At 36.5% G+C, this 12795-nt stretch overlaps 1 pseudogene; it reads right to left on the bottom strand.

The window, feature by feature from the left end:
* The window catches only part of LOC110320916, a 111012-nt pseudogene that overhangs the window by 93017 nt on the left and 5200 nt on the right, over positions 1-12795 (bottom strand).

The raw sequence follows: 12795 nt of genomic DNA, 5'->3' as shown, positions 1-12795 counted from the left end.
GAGGAGGAGGAGGAGGAGGAGGAGGAGGAGGAGGAGGAGAAGCAATCTTAAGCAGAAATAATGCTGAAGAGCTATCACACTTCTTGATGTCAAAGAAATACTACAGAACCATCCATTAAAAACCACATGGTGAACTTCGGCCTGAACTTGGCAGACAGTCCCATGGTCTCCAGAGGACTCTTCACCCTACAGGTGCCTTAGCAAGCCGAGGATCTTAGGATCACTGGTGAGTGGAACACAACATCTGTTCCAACCTGGGTGCCTGTGGCTAGCTGAAGAACAGACACAATAACCCCACCTGACCAGTGGCTCAGGTTCCTTCCAGTCAGCTCTGGTCTACCTTGGTTTTGAACTCAGCAGACTGCCCCATGTTCCCCACAGGTGGTACCACTTCCAAGTGCTCTAACATGCCCAGAATCTTAAGATCTCAGGGTGTCAAAGGAAGCTTGACTGCCAAGAACTCTGACACACCCAGAATCTCATCATCACAGGATCCCAGAATCGCAGGATCACAAAGAAAGTGGTACTCTGAAACATTCTAACTCGACTAAGATTATGGGAAGGACAGGCTCCAATTAGATATATCAAGGGCAGGGAACACTTAAGATAATCAGATGGCAGGAGGCAAGCATAAGAACAGAAGCAACAGAAACCAAGGTTACTTGGCATCATCAGAACTCAACTCTCCCAACATAGCAAGTCCTGGATTTACAATCACACCAAAAAAGCAAGATATGGATCTAAAGTCACTTCTCATGATGATGGTGGAGGGCTATAAGAATGACATAAATAACTCCCTTAAAGAAATACAGGAGAACACATACAAGCAGATGAAAGAATTGAACAAAACCATCCAGGATCAAAAATGGAAGTAGAAACAATACAGAAATCACAAAGGGAGACAACTCTGGAAATAGAAAAATCTAGAAAAGAAGTCAGGAGCCATAGATGCAAGCATAACAAACAGAATACAAGAGATAAAAGAGAGAATCTCATGTGCAGAAGATACCATAGAAAACATTGACACAACAATCAAAGAAAATGCCAAATTCAAAAAGATAATAACCCAAAACATCCCAGAAATCCAGGACACAATGATAAGACCAAACCTAAGGATAATGCATATAGAGGAGAAGGAAGATCTCCAACTGAAAAGGCAAGTAAATATCTTCAACAAAATTATAGAAGAAAACTTCCCCAGCATAAAGAAAGAGATGAACATGAACATACCAGAAGCCTACAGAACTCCAAATTGTTTGGAGCAGAAAAGAAATTCCTTATGTCACATAATAATCAAAACACCAAATGCACAAAACAAAGAAAGAATACTAAAAGCAGTAAAACGTTCAATTAACATATAAAGGCAGACCTATCAGAATGACATCTGACTTCTCCCCAAAGACTGAAAACCAGAAGATCCTGGGCAGATGTCATAGAGACATGAAGAGAGCACAAATGACAGCCCAGGTTACTATACCCGGCAAAACTCTCAACAACCAGAGACAGAATATCAAAGGTATTCCATGACAAAACCAAATTTAAAAAAATATCTTTCCACAAATATAGTCCTTCAAAGGATAATAAAGGAAAAACTTCAACAAAAGGAGGGAAACTACTCTCTAAAAAAGCAAGAAAGTTTTCTTTTAACAAACCTAAAAGAAAATAGCCACATGAACAAAATTCCAACTCTAAAAAACAAAAATAACAGTCAGCAACAATGACTTTTCCTTATTATCTCTTAATATCAATGGACTCAATTCCCCAATAAAAAGACATAGATTAACAGACTGGTTATGTAAACAGGACCTGACATATTGCTGCATACAGGAAACCCACCTCAGTGACAAAGACAGACACTACCTCAGAGTAAAAGACTGGAAAACAATTTTCCAAGCAAATGGTCCCAAGAAACAAGCATGATCATCTCATTACATACTGAGAAAGCATTTGTCAAAATCCAACACCCCTTCATGATAAAAGTCTTGGAAAGATCAGGAATTCAAGGCCCACACCTAAACATAATAAAGGCAATATACAGCAAACCAGTAGCCAACATCAAACTGAATGGAGAGAAACTTGAAGAAATCCAACTAAAATCAGGGACTAGAGAAGGCTGCCACTCTCTTCCTACCTATTCAATAAAGTACTTGAAGTCCTAGGCAGAGCAATTAGGCAACAAAAGGAGATCAAGGGGATACAAATTGGAAAGGAAGAAGTCAAAATATCGCTATTTGCAGATGATATGATAGTATATATAAGTGACCCTAGAAAAATCCACCAGAGAACTCCTAAACAATGAATTCATAAAATTCTTAGACTAATGAATGAATATCATCCTAAGTGAGGTAACACAATCACAAAAGAAGACATATGTGATATGCACTCACTGATGAGTGGATATTAGCCCAGAAGCTCAGAATACCCAATATACAATTCGCAAAACACATGAAACTCAAGAAGAAGGAAGATCAAAGTCTGGACATTTCGATCCTTCTTAGAAGGAGGAACAAAATTCACATGGAAGGAGTTACAGAGACAATGTTCAGAGCAAGACCATCCAGAAACTACCCCACCTGGGTATCCATCTCATAAACAACCGACAAACATAGACACTATTGCAGATGCCAACAAGATCTTGATGACAGGAGACTGATACAGCTGTTTCCTGAGAGGCTTTGCCAGTGCCTGACTAATATAGAAGTGGATGCTCACAGTCATCCATTAGATGGAGCACAAGGTCCCCATTGAAGGAGCTAGAAAAATTACACAAGGAGCTGAAGGGTTTTGTAGCCTCCTAGGAGGAAGTACAATATGTACTAACTAGTAACTCCAGGACTCCCTAGGACTAAACCACCAATCAAAGAAAACAAAGGAGAGACAGATGGCTCTAGCTGCATATGTAGCTGAGGATGGCATAGTCTGTCATCAGTGGGAAGAGAGTCCCTTTGTCCTGTGAAGGTTCTATGCTGCAGTACAGGGGAATGCCTGGGCCAGGAAGTGTGAGTAGGTGGATTGGAGAGTAGGGGGAGCAGGGAGAGGATAGGGGATTTTTTTGGAGGGGAAACAAGGAAAGAGGATAACATTTGAAATGTGAATAAATATAATATCTTAAAAAAAGAAAAAATTATAATGAAACTCTTGGTACCCTTAAGTTTTGTTAGGAAGTTCAGTGCACTGATTTTTGATGACATGATACAAATATATGTTATAAATAAAGTTTATGTGTGATAAACTTTAAAAAAAATACATGGTAAGAACATAAGACACATAGACCAACTGGATAAAACAGGTCCACATACTCTTCAAAACATATGCAGCTACCTGATTTATTTTTGTATATAGATGGCAAAAGTATACAGTGGAGAAAACACCACTTCACCAAAGATGCTAGGGATGTTGGATTTCAATATACAGAGAAATGAAACTAGATTCTTTGTCTCTAACCTTGGATAAAACTCAACTCTTGATGTACCAAAGATCTCAACATAGGTTCTGATTTTCTAAAATCAATAAGGAAAATGATGAGGATAATTAAGTACTAGAGCCAAACTTACCCATTATATCAAAGAACATCACTTTTGATTGATAAAAGTTATCCTTTTTCCAAGGCAACCCATATTAATGTATCTTCATGCATTTTTTATAATTGCTTGTTTTTAATCATTTTACTTTTAATTGCCATGTTATAAATGCTTTCCTCTCTACCACATCTAAGATAAATTATTAATTAGGTATTTATTAATTGCTTTTTTAATTCCTTAGCTATTAGAATCCTCTATTCTATCTTACATAGGATAATTTCAGGATAAAATGAGAAAGCCATGTAAACTATCAAGACTAAGACATAGTATACATGGTTATTAGATAAATCAAGCACTAGATCTATATATATTTAAATGTAATAAGTAATATGGTTCTCTAAAATCTTTCAGTGGTCCAAACATCGAACACATCAGTCTGTTCTAGCCTCAGTATGTTGTAACAGCAACATAGTGTAAGATTTGTCAGAGAATACACCATGCAGTTCTTTTACACTATTGCATCGTGACAATATGTAGTGTGTTTATTTCATGCTTCAAACTTCCACCAAATATCTTGAGTCTGTGTGTGTGTGTTTATATGTGTAACTGTACACATATCTATAGATGGCATTTTGTTTTTACTAGGGTTAACTATATAGTTTTATGCTTCTTAATTGCAAAGAAAAAATACTTTAATACATAAAATAATAATAACTGGTAGTTACACCACAAAATTTGTGTTCCTAAGGTGACATGGCCTCATTTAGAGATAATGTGTGAGCTGAGTTCATACAATTAGAAGGAATAAAGTGATCAATTTAGATGCTGGAATCAATAGTAAGATTGAAATGTATTGATTTTAAATTGTATATATTAATTTCTCCTTCACATTTCCTGTTACAGTTCTCTGTCTTCTTCTATTTTATCACATTTATGCTTTTAATTCCTCAGTATTTGTTTTAAAGTTTCTCATAGATATGCATATGACTTGATCATGTTCATACTTACAAGAGCTTCAATACTTTAAATAAAAATACATTTAAAAGTGCCACAGAAACATCAATAGTTAACAAACATTCACTATATTTTGTCAAAATTGGCAGTTCAAGCTCAATATTATGTAAAGTAGCCCACTGCACAAAGATTAAGAAAATAATTTCTCAGAAATGCATGTCATTCCTAAAGATTTGCTTGTTCACATATCACCTGTGAATGTTAATGTCTGCACACCAGGAGCTAACATTTTAAATAATCACTGGGCATTTGTCCTTTTATTAGCTAAAGATACAGTGCAATGTAAACTCCAACTTCAATTTAAGAAAATACATCTGGTCTTCGTATAGGGTCTCCCCCCTCCTCAGATTCTTCCAGTTTTTCCCTAATTTAACCACAGAAGTCAACAGTTTCTGTCCATTCGTTGGGTGTAAATATCTACATCTGACTCTTTCAGCAATCTCAACTAAACTGGTCCCAAAAGATCTCTCAGAAACTGAGCCACCAACCAGGCAGCATATACCAGCTGATATGAGGCCCCCAACACATATACAGCAGAGGACTGTCTGCTCTTGACTCAGTGAGAGAAGATGCACCTAACCCTGGAGACTTGGGGCCCCACGGAGTAGGGGTAGGAGTAGTCTGGTGGGGTAGGGTTGGGATGGGGACAGCCTCTTGGAGACAGGGGTGAGGGTGGGAAGGATGAGTGGGATGTGAGAGGATGGACCAGGAGGGGGATAAAGTCTGGACTGTAAAAAAAAGATTAAAGAATAAATGAAAAATGCAAAAAAAATGTATTTGAGAATTTATTGTTTTTATGAACAATTCCTTCTCCATTTCAAATAAACCAACTTTAGGTTTTGAACATATACAAGTATTGATAGTGTAGACAGTTTTTATAACTTGCTAAAAAACTAACTCAATAAACACCTAAAATAAAAATCATCAAATAACACAACAACATATGGCATCCAGGAACCAAGCAATATCTGAAGGACAGGAGTCAGCAATGAAGGTATTTCAGTGGTATTTGAGTGGCAGGGAAATTTCTGCCTTTGGCCATCATTCTCCAAAGTCCAATTGTCAAAATAAGTAATTCTGCTTTCAAATCTGTTCATTTAATAATTCCTGGGAGACATTAGAAAAATCAAGTGCAGATGGCTAATGGAAGCTTATGTTTTTCTACTGATAAATTGACCAATTAATAATAGCAACTTCAAGAAAATGAAAGCACAAAACCAATATTATTATTATTATTATTATTATTATTATTATTATTATTATTATTATTGCTTTTGTGGAGCATTGCCATGATGGTATAACAGAGTGAGATCAACATGTCTTATTTCTCTTCCATAAGTCACTATGGAATAAGTTTCTCTATTCCAGTTTTTCAGATGAAAAAATTTAGAAATAAAGTTGGTAAACAGGTTTGGGTTTGTGTAGCATGACAGAGAATGTTTGAAGCCCAGCTATGACCCTCTAGCCACACCATTCCCTCAATTCTAATCAAGTTGTTTGAGTCAGGAAATAACTGACCCTTAATATAGCTAATTTCTACAAGAAACTCCACATTTAAAAAAAAAAATGTGTGCTTTGTTTGGTAAGCCTGGGTGTGCAAGTGTGCTCGTGGATGTGAATGCACTTGAGTGTGCTTGCAGATGTAGACAGCAGAAGCCAACATTGGTGTGTTCCACTTTCATTCTTCAGCCCTATCTTGAGGCAGAATCTCTCACTGCTACCCAGTGCTCACTAGTGTAAGTAGTCTAATTGGCCAGTTGGCTGGAGACTCCTTACAGACAGATACACTATACCAGCAGCCCGCTCAGGTCTGGGGATCAGAAAGCTAGTCCTTATGTTTGTGTGGCAAGTTCTTGATCCCCTGAGCCATTTTCTCAGCCTCAGAAGTACTTTTTCTAAATGTAGTTATGTGTAGCTTATAAGAAACTTATGGTAAACTGAAAATGATTAAGAGAACAATGCAGTTTATCAATTTTGATAAAATAACAACAAAAAAAAAAGGAAAGAGAAGTGGATTTTAAATAAGAGAAAATGTTATGACCCTTAGATCAAACTGTATAGCAAAGTCTGTCATTGACTTCTCAATGACCTATACCAGGATTTTCCTAATGTGGCAAAGAAATTTTGAAAATAAAAAGAAAAGAAAGACAAAATCAAAAACAAAAAAAACAAGCAAAACTCATAAGAGTGGCATTGTGATGAGCTGATTCACAGTGTTTAGGGATTAGTGACAGGACTGGACTTTTTCACATGGCAGAGCATGAAAAATTCTACATGCTCAATCAAGGTTCAGTTCAATTTTCCAAATATAATTATATTCAGGAAGGAAAGAATGCTCATGATTTTAGATAATACTAAACCCTGGAAAGTATTGGCAGCTAAATTTTAAATCATTTATAACTTGGTGATTTAAAGAAAATATGTATAATATAAGAAATTAACTGGGAGTATCTATAATAGAAAAATGAATTCAGAAATCCAATTAGAAATCTCCAGATTTCAAGGTGTACCTCATGAGTCAGGAGACATATCAGCAATTAAGCTATTGCAAAACTGGGGCTGGTTTCCAACGTCTTGTTCAGTGGTTTACAACTATTTGTAATTATAGAATGTGGGGTCCATGCTTGGTCTCAGATACCAGCACTCATGTAGTGCATACTTTCACTAATACCACACACACACACACACACACACACACACACACACACACACACACACACCAATAAATAAAAATAAATCTTAAAAGCAAGGCACATAGCCACACTTTCTATTAGTTGCCTAAGAATAAGCAAATTAAGGTGTGGCTCTGAAATTAGGCTTCCTTATACATAAAGTCATAATAAAGTAGTAGCTATCGCACATTCCTACTTGAGCATTAAAAGGAACAAAGGATGGTAAAGCGCATTGCTATTGATAAGGTAAGTTTATGTATTTGCTATTGGTAAATGAATTAGATTAGAAGAAATGTTTTTCTACACATGTACTAATTTTACTGGGAAAAGTGGAATAGAGAAATGCCAGTTTTATTTATTTAGTCAGCCACCTGACCAGAAGATGATGTCTTCTTTTTTCACTCAAACTGATTTATTTTGAAAATAAAAATTTTACTTCAAATGAATGGAATGTATCAAAAGGGAAAGGGGTTAGGATAGATGACTTAGAATGTTACAAAATATTCCACCCATATCTGACTTCAAAGAGACACCTTTGAGCTGAGGTAGACAGTAAAATAAAAATTACCTCTAGTTTTTATGCCACATGCAAAATAAAATACAAGAGGCAAAGGAAGGGGAGAGTGCATTTCTCTTTAGCTGTCAAGAGCAGATCTCATACTGTCCACAATTTTTAGTGTCCTCTGAAGTCACTGGGAGTTTTGTGTTAGGATTTGTTAGAGACAATAATCTGATGTCCTGTCTCTCTCCAACCTAAATTCTGTATGTAGTACAACTGAAGTCCATTACAAAGTGGTACACTGGAGACAGGATTTACATCCAAATTATACTTGCCTGCGCTGTCATAAAAATATGTGGCGATTCAGCTATATTCTGTAACAATGACTGACAATAACTTTTCTTTATCACAATCCCTTTGTTGCTCATTAGAACAGTAATGGATGCCCACAATAACTTTCCTTTCATTGTCTCTTCTCTTCAGGAAGGAAGAAAGTTGTTGCATATTTAGTGTTAACATGTATTTCCTTCCTCAGGTCCACCATTGTCCTTCCTTTTAGAATGCATGAGCATAACGTCATCATTCATTTTACTGAATATGACTTCAATTATCATGTCAATAGCAATATATGAATTTCTACAGCCTTAAAAGAAATGCTTATATCAGCAACACTACCCCCATCTCTACTCAGAAGTTTAATATTAATGAGAGAAGCTGAGCTCTTCCCATACCAAGCTGACAGTTTGTGTCACAGATATCCATGTCAAGTTTTCAAAAGCTACAGAACCAGAAGACAGTGGTACAGACCTCAGGGCAATGATGAGTCCTAAATGTGCCACAGCAGTATTGTTCTAAAGAGCCAATAGTGATGTGCTTTAACAGCTGTGACCTTCATGTACTATGTATGCTCTTTTTGTGTTCTAAAACACGCAGTGAATGCTGAACAGTGGTAAAGCCGGAGTTTGGAGCCTAGGAAAACATGGTAGAGAATGATCCAGGATTGTAAATACATTTGCAATCAAGGTTGTCTTTTCATACTTGCACAAAACAATTTGATAGTGTATATTGCATACGTCTTTACAGAGTGGCTCACCATCAAATACCTGGTCTTAGCCACTGAACAGGAAGAAAAGATCTCTGTTTAGTTATATTCCAGCTGAGAACCCAACAGCACTTTTTTCAGATAATTTTTTTTTCAAATGTATTCTCATACCTATACATTGTAACATTTTGTGGGTGGAGTCATTCAGTTCTCTAAAATACTTTCAAGACACCTATTGACTGAAGATATTTAGCTTGTAAAACTCTCTCTCTCTCTCTCTCTCTCTCTCTCTCTCTCTCTCTCTCTCTCTCTCTCTCTCTGTGTGTGTGTGTGTGTGTTCTCTGTGTAGCCCTGGTTGCCCTGGAACTCAGTAAAACTCTTAACTGCATTAAGCATTTTGTACTGATTTGTGCTATATACAACCTTAAACTCNCTTGTAAAACTCTCTCTCTCTCTCTCTCTCTCTCTATGTCTCTCTCTCTCTCTCTCTCTCTCTCTCTCTCTCTCTCGACATGGTTTCTCTGTGTAGCCCTGGTTGCCCTGGAACTCAGTAAAACTCTTAACTGCATTAAGCATTTTGTACTGATTTGTGCTATATACAACCTTAAACTCATTTTTTTTCTGCTCAGCTTTTCTTGCTGATTCTCTTGTAAACAAGGCTAAAGACATCCAGAAATAACCATGACATACCATGTGTGATAGGTTGTCTTGAAATTTCCTCCATCAAATTAATTAGTGCATGACTTTTGAGTGCAGCAACACTTGCTTATTTAAGACATGAGCAGGATATAGACATGTGCTTGGCCAGAAAGTAATAACAATGACTTGTCCAATTAACAATTAGTGTCCATATTTCCTTCTGACAACTCATAACTGTAGGCTTTATTATCTACCCTCGGCAGCATTTTATTCTTAATTCCTACCAGAAGCATCACTTAAGCTCACTTTGTGGCATCGTATGGCTTCTTTTTCTAAATTTTTAAAATTCTTCTTGTCTTCCTATTCCAAAGACCTAAAGAGCACTTAGTGAGATTTAATTGAAAGAAAAAAAGGAAAAAGAAACACAAATCTTTCTTACTAATTTGTTCTTTTAGTTACTATTGTGCCTGTGATAAAATAGCACAGAGGAACAACTTTAGGGACAATAGATTCATTTTTATTTCACAGTTTCAGTCCATCCTGTTGGGGAATTACTGGTGGAAAGGCTCTGTCCATGCTGATGGAATATGAGCCATGGGCTCTGTCTTGGGTGGGAAAATAGGAAGCAGAGAGGCTAGAATTTGAGTTAGGTCCAGATCATTCTTTCCAGAGACCTGAACTCAGTGAGTAATCTCAATCATTTTGGTATTATATACATCCTAAAGGTTCCATAGATTCCAAAATTTGTGTAAGCAACTATAGAATAAACATTAAAATTGGGAGCCTGGTTAGAGTTACCAGCAGTCTCAATTAATCTTGAACCCCAAGATCTCTCAAACACTGGATCACTAAACAGACAGCACACACCCACTGATATGAGACCCCCAACACACATACAGTAGAGAACTGCCTGGGTCTGTGTTCATTCAGAGATGATGCACCTAACCCTCCGGAGTCTGGAGAACCCAGGGAGTTTACAGGTCAGATGGGGTGGGGAAGATGACATCCACATGGATACAGGAGGGTGGGGAGGAGGTATGAGATATGGAACAGTCCAGTCGCAGGGTGGATGGGGGGGGGGATAAAATATGGAGTGTAAAAATTAATTAAGTTTTAAAAAAGAAAAAAAATTGAGAGCCTGTTGGGGAGATGAATTCCAAACACTTAAATTGTTGTTTTTTGGGGTTTTTAAATTTTTATTTTATTATTTTCTTTATTTACATTTCAAATGTTATCCTGAAAGTTTAAATTGCTGTTTTTATTTCAGTAGAGTTTTTATTTTCCTGTTATCACTTGGCAAATGTTGCAAATGATAGAATCATAGCTTGTCTTTAAATTTCTTTGATGTACTTAATAAATATGAGAGGTTATTTCCTAGATGGGGTAACTGGAAGAGGATGGGAACATGCAAACACTGCTCCAAGGTAAAACTGAGCTTCATTGTCTCATTATCATACATTAGTCAGAGTCATGGTAGAGTAGGATTGATGTGAATGGGTAGATAAAGTTATAGAATTTTCTTTAAAATCTCTGCTCCTCTCTAGAATGAATGATATTCTGATTTATCTTAGGGAATCTAATTTTGCTATTAAATGGGACTAGAATAAAGATATATAGATATAGGTATCTGTTTGGTAGATTTAGAGTTATATTTACCTACTATGTGACTATCCTCAATTCTATTTCACTTAGGCACCTTACAGTTAGTTTTTAAAATAGGATGAATTAGGAGAAGGACTAATTTTTACTGCTCAGTGTACAACACTGATGAAAAAGATTACATTTTGGGAAAATGTAAAAGACTTTTAAAAAAGCCTTCACAAATTATCATTATGTGAATTGCAGTAACTAATACATTAATTTCCAAAGTCCAGGCCTTATGCTGTCAACACTTCAGCTACTGTGCTGCAAACAATAGAGGTAAAAGTTATTTGCTGAATAGCCCATGCATTGATTTGTCTATTATTTTTACAAACATTAATATTTAAATTAAAAATTTGATTCTCCAACTCTGTAATATTGCTTTTATTAATTTATATTTTTGATGTGTGTGTAATAAATTATACTCAAGTATTTGGGATATAAATTTTAAAATAACCCAAGTGGAAATCCATTTCTGTGATCATAACATATGGGAGGCAGAGACAGGAACATCACTCTGAGCTTCCTGAGCAAAAGTCTAGACTGTTTTATATACCAAGTTGCAGTCCAGTTGAGGTTACATAGCAGGCGACCATATCAAAAATGGCATTTTTAACTTTTTCATCTTGAAATAGACATAAAACCTGTGATCCACCTGTGTTCTTAGTACGTACATCAAGTAATGAACTTTGCCTATCTTCTCATTTGTAAATTACAACTCTAATAACCTTGTTGGGACAGAATATAGTCACTATACCGATCTTCTGCATGGGTGAGGTAGAAGTTCAAACTCTATTCCACAGCATGAGCATATGGTTGAGAAGGAAATCTAACAACAACAAAAAAAATAGCATAGCATTTTCCTCATCCATAAAGTTTATCACCACTCTGTAGGTATCCTGAAATGTAACAGAAGTGATAATTAAAGCCACATGGTTCTCAAATGAAAATGGTTTGATTTTGTTATTTGTCTACCTTACCAAGGTGACACAAACATGAAACTATAAAATGGCTCTGTATTTTCATGCCATTACTGTAATCTATGAATTTCAAAAAATGTCCAAAATGCCAAAAATTTCATTATGAACAAGCCTCGTGTCAGGTGACTGTTCTTAAACCAGATTGACATGCTTAAAGCCATTTAAGGGTGAACAGGTTGATACCAGAACATATCACATGAAGGTTAGACTTGCAATATTTTCGACTAATGATTGGCTCATTTACACAAATACCCATCAGGATATCAGGAGGATCTGAACAGACTATTTTATCTAAATGGAAAAAGAAAGACATCATTTCTTTTGAGAGCCTGATAATTCTATTACCAAATGATAATCATCGTATAAAGGAAATGGGTGTGTGTGGTGGTCAAAGCCAGTGGTACTCTGTTGTGTATCTCAATGTTTAATAAAATATTCTTTTGTTTCCATTTAGTAAAGCTTGCTATTTTCTGTTGTAGGACCCCCCCTCTCGGGGACCCCCCTAAGGTCATAGGAGTCAGGGTGTCCCAAAGAAACACGAGAGACTTTCTTGTTGCAAAAGCATGAGGCAGCTTTAATAGCGGAGCTCTGGGTCAATACGTGCCTTACACAGGAGACAGAGGAATCGACCTAGAGGCTCTAAAGCTAGGATTTTTTATAGGGTCAGGGTTGGGGGCTTAGGAGAAATTGGAGTGATTGGCTCATTTAAACATCAGCAAGGTGGTTACAAGTCAGCAGAATTGTATGTGCAGGCTGGGGCATCTAGAAATTCCAGGGACCGGGGGCT

The sequence above is a fragment of the Mus pahari genome, chromosome 4 (assembly GCF_900095145.1).
Source record: "Mus pahari chromosome 4, PAHARI_EIJ_v1.1, whole genome shotgun sequence".
NCBI classification, from domain to species: Eukaryota; Metazoa; Chordata; class Mammalia; order Rodentia; family Muridae; genus Mus; species Mus pahari.
This window is presented reverse-complemented; position numbering and strand designations above follow the sequence as displayed.